Here is a 10,613-nt window from a genome sequence, read left to right on the forward strand (position 1 = left end):
ATTCCTGCATGGCAGGGGGTTGGACTGAATGATCCTTGTGGTCTCTTCCAGTTCTATGATTCTGTTACAGCTAAAAGCTAGAATTGTGTGGCTGGAGTGTAACACTTTGCCTATGCAGTTCTCTGCCCCTTCCTTATCCAGAAGTCAGTTTCTGAGTACTGGAGTGTACTGTCACAGGGAAGAAAGGGTGGGAGCTGCCCAGGCACCAACTGATTGGAATTTGGCTTTGGTGAAAACAAAATTGATGTCACCCTTCCAGATTTTGTCCGGAGATCTAGGACTGCTATGCCGTCTTTCCCTTTCCCTCCAGAATTGTGGCTAGGTGCTGTCTAGGCATCTCCAACTCACAACCAATAAAATGGCTGTGCCAGTGTGCTCCAAAGTTTGAAAACTGCTAGGTTAGTGTTGGTGGACTTTTCACCAGGAGGTATTGAATCTCCTTTGCAACTTAAAAAATAAGGACACATTTATGCACAACCTCAAGTTATGTGTATGTATGTAAACAACAGGCTTCTAGCCAGAGCATATGGAAAGATGTAATAGAGGTGGATGGTGGACCTTGGCACTGATTCATGGTGCAAGATTAGAATATGATTCCTATTTTCATCTGTGACATGCTTCTCTCTGTGTGTGTGTAAGAGAGACTAAAGGAACTCTGGAGGCTTAGGTAGAAATGACAGAGAAAGGAGCAGTTCCAAGGAACAAGAGGAGGAGGAGATGGCTGGTAGAAGGAACCTAGAATAGGAAAGTTCTCTGGACAGAGAAAAGAGGTGTACCCAGAAGGGGTTGTATCTAAACATATCTTATAATTTCACATAATTCTGAATAGTTACTCATTAGGACTTCCAAAATGACTGAAAAGTGGGGGACTTTGGGAGTTATAGTGAAAAAGAACATTCTCAGGCATTGCAGTTTTAAGCAGAGGGACCATTTCATTAGCATTAGTACAGAAATTAATAGACATGCTGCTCACTCATCAAATGTGCTAGTATTTGGTGCCAGTTGATTTGCCTATGCTTGTTATATTCTTTTGGCTTGAGATATAAGACATCCAGTGTTTATTATTTGACATGGATAGGGCATTACAAATTTGTCACTAGAACTTTCAGATCATCCTGTGTTGTCAAGTGCAGTGTTTTGTAGGATACATGTCCTGTTTTCAGTCCTTAAGTCTCCTGATGGGTATAACTTAGGTGGAACAGCCCACTACATGCCCCTTCATTGTACAATTCCAAGAACATGGTGTCAACCCATCATCACTCTGACTTTGCATTGGTGGAGAGATCATTTGGATATGAATGTTAAATATCACATCCTCAGGGGTCGTGGGGTAGCTGGTAGACTGTCTGTCTAGAAGCATTCACTCTCAAGAGGCTAACCACAATCAAAGCTGCAATCCCCAACACAAGGGCTGAGTTGGCAAACAGGAGTGCCCGCCTGGAGTTTCTTTGTGCAGATGTGCTATCCCCAGCGTAGTTGGCAGCACGGGTCTGGAAAGGAAGAGGAGATTGATGAATGAATGAAAAACAGCAACTGGAGAACATTTCTGCCATACCGAAGATGGTGATTCCTTGTGTCCGCTAATCAAAGTCTAAATCTTATTTTTTGTTCTAAGAGTAGGGTGACTGAGTCTATTGGATTTACCTATATGTTGACTTACAATGCTAACTGACAAGGTTCCAGGCAGAGAACCATTTGGTCTCAGTGGCTTTTGAACTGTCTGGGATGTTCTCTTACAGACACAGCTCTGATGCTCACTGAGATCTCTCCATACCAAACTGGCAAGCAATTCTGTTATTTACCCCAGATTTGGAACTGTGCATTGCCCCAAACTGGCCTGATAAGTACTTGAATGGTGAACCACCTGAAAAAACTAGGGATTTCCATGTAGCTCTAGGGAAGAAACCCTGCTTGAAACCACGAGGAGTCATTGCCAGTTAAACTTGACAGTTCTGAGTTACATGGATCAATGTGTTGACTCATTCTAATGAAGGTTTCTCAGTTGCCTGTTGTAGCTCTGCTAAAACACTGAAAGCAGTTTTGGTCCATGTTAATGGCTATCACCAGGGCTGTGATAGGGCAGGGGTCGGTGATACATGCTTGGAAGAATAGGATGCATTTTTGTGATGGTGTCCTCAGTTTATGCATGAATCACTGACCCCTGCCCTGACCCAGCCATCCTGCTCACCAGAACATCTTCCACTCTGTTGCAAGGGTCCTAGTAGGATGTAGTAACAAGGCCTTGTAGGGGAACGTTCCCTGCTGCCCAGCTGGTGAGTCAAAGAATCAGTTACTGGTATATTTTCACACTTACACCTTGTCAGAAAGCTTGCTAGCCAACAGAAAATGGGAACCCTGAGCTAAAGGCCCATGCAGTTGGCCTTCCATATCCACAGATTCTACACCTACAGATTCAGTCATCCATGGCTTGACAATATTCACACTCATACACATTCCAGAAAGCAAAAGTTGATTTTGCCATTTTATATAAGGGACACCATTTTACTACCCTACTATATATAATAAGACTTGAGAATCCATTGATATCCACAGGGGATCCTGGAACCAAACCCAGTGGATACCAAGGGATCGCTGTATATGTTTATAGCTTTCCCCTAATACCCAAGTCATTTTACAAAAATACAAACTGTGCATATGCAAGAGTAACTTTCAAGTTACCAAAGCATACAAAACCAACAGGGGATTTCCTCCTACAGCCTCCAACTTCATATTTGCCTGGGCACCAGAAACCCATTGGGTGTCCCTGATATCTATGATAAGCACTTCTAAGATGCCGTGAGGCTCTTGCTTGTATTTGCTGCGACAGACTCACACAGTTCGCCCTGCAGACTCACACACTTAGCCAGAGCCCTGCCCTACATTTTCTGTGCCACCCACTCACTTTGTGCGCTCTTGTTCTTTCCATGCTACTGGAGCACTTCCTGCAGCAATCCTCTGCGCATCTCTCTAGTCCTGGGCTGGGAAGGGGGGGGGGAGGCCTTTAAAATGAAATCCAAAAATCCTGCCAACATTCACTACAATTTTAACTAAATCATTGCCCAAACCAAAGTTGGGAAAAAGTAGGTCACCACCAATAGTTTCTACTGCAATGGCTTGTGGCTGATGCAAATAAATTAATCTACTCTCTATTTACCTAAGTTATCACAAAAGGAAAAAGTGGGAGATTCTCTTTTCATTCTGTTTATACTAGCACTGCATATCTCTCTCTCTCTCTCTCTCTCTCTCTCTCACACACACACACACACACACACACACACACACACACACACTTACCAGCATAGAGTAAACAAAGGCAACTATGCCCAGGGGAATGCAGCAGCAAAACATAGTAAAGATGGAGTAGAACAGGTAATCAGGTACATCGGTGGGCTGGACCGGTGTGATGAAGACAGCCTGCGGTGGATGAAAGACTGCACCCGGATTGGGTCCTATTACCCCCGGTGAACTGTAATAAGGTTGGTACTGGCCTGGCAGAGGGGGGACTGCCCCGTAGCCCATAGGGGATGGTAGCCCCAGAGGAGGTTTCAATGGATCAGGTTCTTCATGGAGCTGATATTCTGAGTAGGGAGGTGGATCATCTTCAATCTTATTGTTGTTTGGGTGACTCATCATGTAGATCTGTTGTCCTCCAGTCTTTTTCTCTCCCTCTTTGCAAGTGCAGTGCTCTTCTCCTTTCTCACTTCTTCATGTCCTCCTTTTGGGCTGCCTTTCTTCTATTTCATACTCTCAGTCCTTTCCCCCGCCTTTGCTTTCCTCTTACTGGGCTCCCCAGAGGTTCACGCAGAATCTTCTTTTGGTTCAGAGCTTCCCTTGCAAACCAGGCTATTCTGTTCTGCTTCTCTGCAGAAGGGAGGCGGTTAAGTATTCCTTTGGCTCATGGACAAAACTACAGTGCATTACATCAGAGGGAAAATGACTGGGTAGAATTTGGAAGCAGGCAATCAATAAACCCGATTAGCTGCTGGATGTTCTGCTCTCTCTCCTTTCCCCACCCTTTGCTACCTTCTTCCTTCCCTGGTGCATTCCTCTGTGTGCTGAATCTCCATTTATCTAGATATTTGCTTTACAATGCAGGTCACTCCAGTCTTCTTCTGGACTTAAGGGAGTATTATTTATTGCTCTTGATTTTGGACAGGATGGCATCCCTGTGCCTCAAAGCTCAGAGGAATGACTCAGGTGGAATAAGGAATTCAGTAATGAAACCTCAGATGAATAGATTGATACTGGATGTATCCTTTCTGTGATGGAGCGGCTGTTGGACTAAGATATGGAGACATTGGTTCGGGAATCTCGCTGTGAAGCTCTCTTTCTCTCAAACTCACCTACCTCAGAGGGTTGTTGTGATGCTAAAGTGGAGGGAAGAGCAATGAACACTGCCATGAGCCCACTGTAAGAAAACTTAGTAAAATTAAAAAATAAAACATGCAAGATCCAACATTGTGTAATAATCTGAGTCTTAGATTAGGACTAGGAAACCATGCCCTATGGGAAACAACTTAGGCCCTGTGCAGACCGGGCATCAAGGCCAGCCTGGGGGCAGAGTCAGAGCATGGCATCCACATGATGCACAACCTGACTCCATCTGCAGGGCACTGTGACACTGTGCAGCTCTCCACATGGTGTGCAGCATCATGGTGCTCCTTTGGCACTGTGCCCACACGATGCAGTGCCAAAGTAGCTCCTTAAAGCTGCACTGCTGCAGCCATTGCGCCCTTTTCAGGGTGGCGCAGCTGGAGGTGCAAGAACTCAACAGTGGGAGGGGAATGTGTTTTAAATAGGCAGCTGGGGGAACAGCCCATGGTCTTAGTCATCTCTATGCTAATGCACAGAGCATGGGAAATAAACAAGATGAACTCAAACTCCTAACACTGGAGTTAATGATATAATTGGCATCACTGAAACCTGGTAGGATGAGTCTAATTATTGGAATGTAGTATTAGAAGGGCATAACCAGTTTTAGAGAAACAGACCAAACAGGATAGAAGGAGGAGTAGCATTATGTGTAATGAATGCACGTGTGAAGGGATTCATGACTTAAATCCTAGAAGCCAGGTTAAGAACATCTAAGTAAAAATTAAGGGGGAGAGAAACAACAGAGATGCTACTGTGGGGGTCTACTACAGACCTACAAGTCAGACTGAGGATGTAGATGAAGCTTTCTTGGAACAGATGACCACACATTCAGAAAGAAGATATATAATGATAATAAGGGATTTCAACAATCTTGATATTGCATTTTCATTAATAATTTCATAAATCATGGATAAATTTGAATGCAAATCTGTTCTCCATCCCTACTAATGAGTAATACATAATTGCTAGCAAGTTGATTTTATGACATACTGAACATCTTTTATTTGAACCCTCTGCTAAGAAGATTAAGTAAATGGTTAAATGGATATGGGAGAAAAACAAAAGTGAGGGAACGTAGGGCAGCTCTGATAAGTCTTGCAAGGAGAAAGTTTCACTTGGGAAGTGAATTTAGAACTTCTTCCCTGAAGTCGCCTGACGTTTTTTGAACTATTTAAGTTTTTCATGCCCTTTTGGCACTAGGAAAATACTCCTTTTTGCTGCTCTCAAGGCTCTTAAAACTGTATTTGCGTCCCTGTAAAGTGATTTACAATGTTTAGATGGGCTTAAAATAAATTATTTGTGTAGTTCATTGCTTGGTATGACATCAAGGCTTTGTTTGTTTAAAAATGATGCATTGTGCTGCTTCAAAAATGTATTTATGCTGATTTTTGCATCATTAGTTTTTCTTTATTTTCCAGAGAACACTTATTAAAATGTGATTACTGCATTAAATATCAATCACTGTCCAGTTCAATCAGGATTACAGTGCTGCAGCATCTTCATTGCCTTTGTGAAGCCTCTGAAAACTGAGCAAGATGATAAAAAGTCTGGAAGCCACATACTATGAAAAGCAGTTGAGGGAGCTAAATTTAGCTTGAAGTAGAGAAGAGGCTGCATCTGCACTGCAGAATTAATCCAGTTTGACACCACTTTAACTGCCATGGCTCAATGCTATGGGATTTTGTGAACTGTAGTTTGCCATGACACTAGAGCATTCTAAATGTCTCACAAAGCAACAGTTCCCAGAATTCCATAGCATTGAGCTATGGCAGTTAAAGTGGTGTGAAACTGGATTATTTGAGCAATGCGAATGCAGCCTGAGAGGTGCCATTTCCTTTCTTTTTAAAATTTTATTTTGAAAACATCAAATTAAAAAAAATATTTCAAAAACAAATATCCAAATTTGGACTTGTTTGCATTTCCACACTGATATGTATCACAGCTTTTTTTTGCAGTGTGGGAATCCAGATCAGTCCAAATTAAATTTACATAACATATATATGATGAATTCACTAGATTTATTTATTTCAAACACCTACTGTATTCTTTACTGTATTATTTAGAATACTTACTGTACTCATAAGACTTACAGCCGAAGACTCATAAGTCTAAAATTCAGGTTAAAAAATTGACCCCAAAATACTGAGTTGACTTATCCACAGATCAATGTAAGTACTGTACTTGAACTCTTATGTCAAAAGGAACCATCCCCTGGTGAAAGGCCATCTGTAATGGAAGCCCTGACTCCTCTCTATCTCTCATCCATCCAGCCTTTAGTGTGAGCACACACAGTTATGTTGTTACCCGCCTTGATCTCCAAACAGAAGAGGTGGGATAATAATAATAATGATGATGATGATGATGATGATGATTGCTGGAATTTTGTAAATTCTTTGACATTGTTTCCCTTTGCTTCATCCTTTACAACTGTTGTTACATGCCCCTAGCTCTACCCTTGACTTAACCATGGGTCATATCAAAATCCATAATTTTGGCCCCCAAATTTGCCCTTGACTTATAGGTGAGGTTAAATTATAGTCAAGTATATATGGTATATCTCACTCGATTGCTCCAGGATTCTCACAAAAACAACAACCACAATAATATTTTTATTTCCCTGCCTCTCTTCAAGGATCGAGGTGGGGCACAACACATTCAAATACAAATCACGATTCAAAACACTTCAAACTAACAGTCAAAATACAATGCTATAAGGCCGTTAAAATACACTCCTAAGAGTACATTCTTTAGGATATACAAATTAAAAAGTCATGATTTAAAATTGACTGAGTTGGCCTGCAGGAAAAGAGATGTCTTTAAGGCTATTTCAAATGCAGTCAACATTTTCAGATGTCTCCTCTAATTTTAAGATCAGCGTGATCTCTTGGATGTACCTCTAATCGGTCTGTCTGCCATATTCTGAACCAGTTGGACTTTCTGGACTTGGTTCAAAAGTAGCCCAATGTATAGTATGTTGTAGAAGTCCAGCCTGGAGGTTACCAGTATGTGCAATATCATCTTTAGGTCCTCTGGTTCTAGATACAATACAATATGATACAATACAATACAAAATAGAATCAAGAAGGTAGAGAATATCTTGCCCTGCATACCTGCACACCTCTTCTTGCTGTCTTCTTGGGTTTTCCCTGTATCCTTTGTCCCTGTATCCTTTGTCCCTTTCTCACTATTCATCAGGTCCCACTGTGGATCTCCAAGAAAAGGGGACTTGAACCTCATTTAGCCCATCATCTAGGGAAGTAGTTTCTTTCTGACAGTTGGCAATGAAAAAACAAAACAATAGCACCAAAACATTAAGAACACAAATTCCAAGCTGGTGTGGAATCAGGAAATAGCTGGAGAGATTAAAAGTGCCCTTTAAATATTGTGCTTTTATTTCAGTCTGGCATATTTCTGTGACTTCAATATGTGTCCCATAAAGCTGAATTGCATATAAGGTTTAGTACTTAATGTGACTGGGCTATTGCTGCTCTAGTACTGATGTGATTTTAAAATGCAAGACTTTCTATTCATGGTTGGTTATGAACTAGTAATGGAAACAACATTTGACAAATGCTAGGAAAACATGTTTTTCAGTTGGTGGGAAACCCTGATGAGGCGAGACCTCGACGGATGAATATTATTTTTGCATAGAAAATACAGTTTCGTAAAAGAAAAATATTTTTTAACCTATATAAACACTAAAAAACAACAACAACAACAACAGAAAATAACTCCCTCCAAATATGTGCAATTTATACACAGAATAATTTCCCCACTACAGCATTTTCTGCAGAAATATTATTTTCTGGGGAAATTATTTTCTATGCTGTTTTCTGTTTTAAAACACCACAATCAACAAAAAACCCTGCAGTTTTCAAACACTTTCTCACAGTGGGAAGAAAATGATCAACATTACTCATTAAAGCTTTGAGAATGAAATTAGTGAAAACATATCTTGCCATCATCAAGTCAAGTGTATAGAAATCATAGGATGAAGATGTACGCAGGCATCAGCCTATCACCTGTCTGTCTGTGGGACAATTCAGAATAAGATGCCAGGAAGGATTTCTTTTTGCCAGGAAGGATTTTTTATTATCACTATTACATACTGCATCTTCAAGGGTTGTTTGATGGCTGAGAGATTGCCAAGTTGTTCATCCTAAAGTTGTAATACACAATCCACATCACAACTCCAGCCACCAACGATATCATGGACAAGATGAACGCAATCTTGGAGTTTCGCCGAGCAGCTTTCCTGTCTCCAATGAGGTTGGCTCTTCGGGTCTATGGAGGAAAAGAACCAGTTGGGGAAGAGGAAAATTCAGCTGGCATGCAAAGGATGGTATTTCTTATTTAGGTTAAAAAAGTCAGGTCATGACCAATAAGCCTATTACCTGAGACTGGGACCTAGAAGAATATAGGAAGACTTGGGGTTTGGACTATATCAATGGTGAGCAGTGTGTGCAATACTGCATCGATCCTCCCGCCTTGATCCTTTGGGAGGGGCGGGATAAAAATTATTATTATTATTATTATTATTATTATTATTATTATTATATTGCTGCTTGTGGATTTTGGATTTTGCAACTGTTTGGAAATTAAGAGAGAAATCTGAACTAAAGATGCCGTTTCCAGATCAAGCTGAAATGGGGAGATTATTTCTTCTCACTTACATGGGGAGATGGGATAAGGATCATTGTAACACCACTTTCCTTTAGCCTGAAGCTGGATGCAAAGTAGAGCAGAGAATGAACCTTGGAGGGAAGGAGGAAGTTTCATGGGAGAGGAGCCATGAAAACTGGAGCCTCTGGGCCAGACTCTAAGATCTGGCAACCCTAGAGGTAAGAAATAGGGAAGATGACAGCAAACCAAAAAAACATTTGGACTGCTAACTTATGGTTGATCTTCATAAGTTAAGAAGGCTAGGTATCTGGATTTTTTGTTTTGGTTTTTTTGTCTTCCTCCCTCCTATGAGATGCTATTTTCTCCCTCATGGCAAGTTCCATAATGTGTTGAGGTGGCTGCTGGGTTGAGGCATGGCAAGTATAGTAGAAATAGTGGAACATGTTCTTTTACTCCATTTTCCATGATGGAGCTGATCGGTCACCTGGACCACAAGACTCAAAGAAGGGCTATGATTCACCACATTGTTTGATGGGATAGTCCAAGAAACAATCTTGTCAAGTGCAGACCTGTAAAACACCGGCACTAGTTTTCCCTTTGGTAAAGACTCACCTGAAGGATTCATACTTTCAGTTGCAGTGGATCATACAGGCCAAGTTCTTACACCAAAGTGTGAAGAATGTTACATGCTTCATCCTTGCCAAGGCAGCTGTCATACCTTGGGTTACCATGCCATGTAGAAAGAGGAGAGAGCCTGTCTGTAGTTTTGCAACGCAGGGAGGAGAAATTAAGTTGCTCTTCTACATCTCCAGTGACTTGGTGGATCCCCAGGAGAGCTACCTTTCATCTTCTTCCCCCAGTTGCTGCATTACAGCAAGGATAGATGCTGCCTTGCCACCTCCTCTCCTCTCTACCAGTTTGTGGTGGTGGAAGCATGTGCTGGGCTTGAAAACTGCCTTGGGGGTGAGTATCATACATTGTACTATGCGCTAATGAACTGCTTTGTGTGTAATGTCCATAACCTGACATACATAAACAGAACCCCGAGTTATGTGAATGCCTGTCATGAAATGCATCCAGCCATTATATTAACAAAACCTAAGGAGGGAAATGAAACATCCCAAACAGCACTTGGATGTTCCAGGGTTTGGGTGGGTTCACATAAAAACACTGGAACCAGTGACAGCAATATTAAATAAAAAGAATATGGAAAAGTGGAAAAAAAAGAATGGAAACCGGGCAAAAAAATCCTATTTATGGAATATAAATAAACAAGGGAAAAGAGAGGGAAAAGTAATGTTGAAACCAACAATAAAATTGTGGGGAGTACAAGGACTTTGTTAATGAGCATCGTTTCCAAATTAGTTCTAAAAATAAGTTTTTATTATTTATGTAAAATATGATGGAGAATAATCCGGTTATAGAAAACATACTCATTATTTGGAAAACTATGTTTACAAAACAAGTGAAGAAAATAATGGGAAAGAAGAACACCGACCTTCGGAGAGGAAAAACAAAGTCCATAAGAAGAGGAAATACGACCATCTTACAGAGAAGAGAATGAAGGAAAGGATATTGCCTATGTTTTACTTGCACAATTGTAATATAGTTACTAG

General features: G+C 41.0%; 1 long non-coding RNA gene across 2 annotated transcripts in view; it reads left to right on the forward strand.

Moving 5' to 3' along the window:
• The first annotated feature begins 3,245 nt into the window (after positions 1-3,245).
• LOC121916002 overlaps positions 3,246-10,613 on the forward strand; it is a 13,633-nt gene continuing 6,265 nt past the window's right edge. Inside the window, exons 1-2 of one of the 2 annotated variants that reach the window (XR_006100781.1) lie at positions 3,246-3,476; positions 4,157-5,852. This is a non-coding gene — a long non-coding RNA (uncharacterized LOC121916002). Of the gene's footprint in view, positions 3,477-4,156; positions 5,853-10,613 lie in introns of those variants that run through there. The other variant, XR_006100782.1, reaches the window with a different exon arrangement.

Source organism: Sceloporus undulatus, chromosome 9 (assembly GCF_019175285.1).
Source record: "Sceloporus undulatus isolate JIND9_A2432 ecotype Alabama chromosome 9, SceUnd_v1.1, whole genome shotgun sequence".
NCBI lineage: Eukaryota > Metazoa > Chordata > Lepidosauria > Squamata > Phrynosomatidae > Sceloporus > Sceloporus undulatus.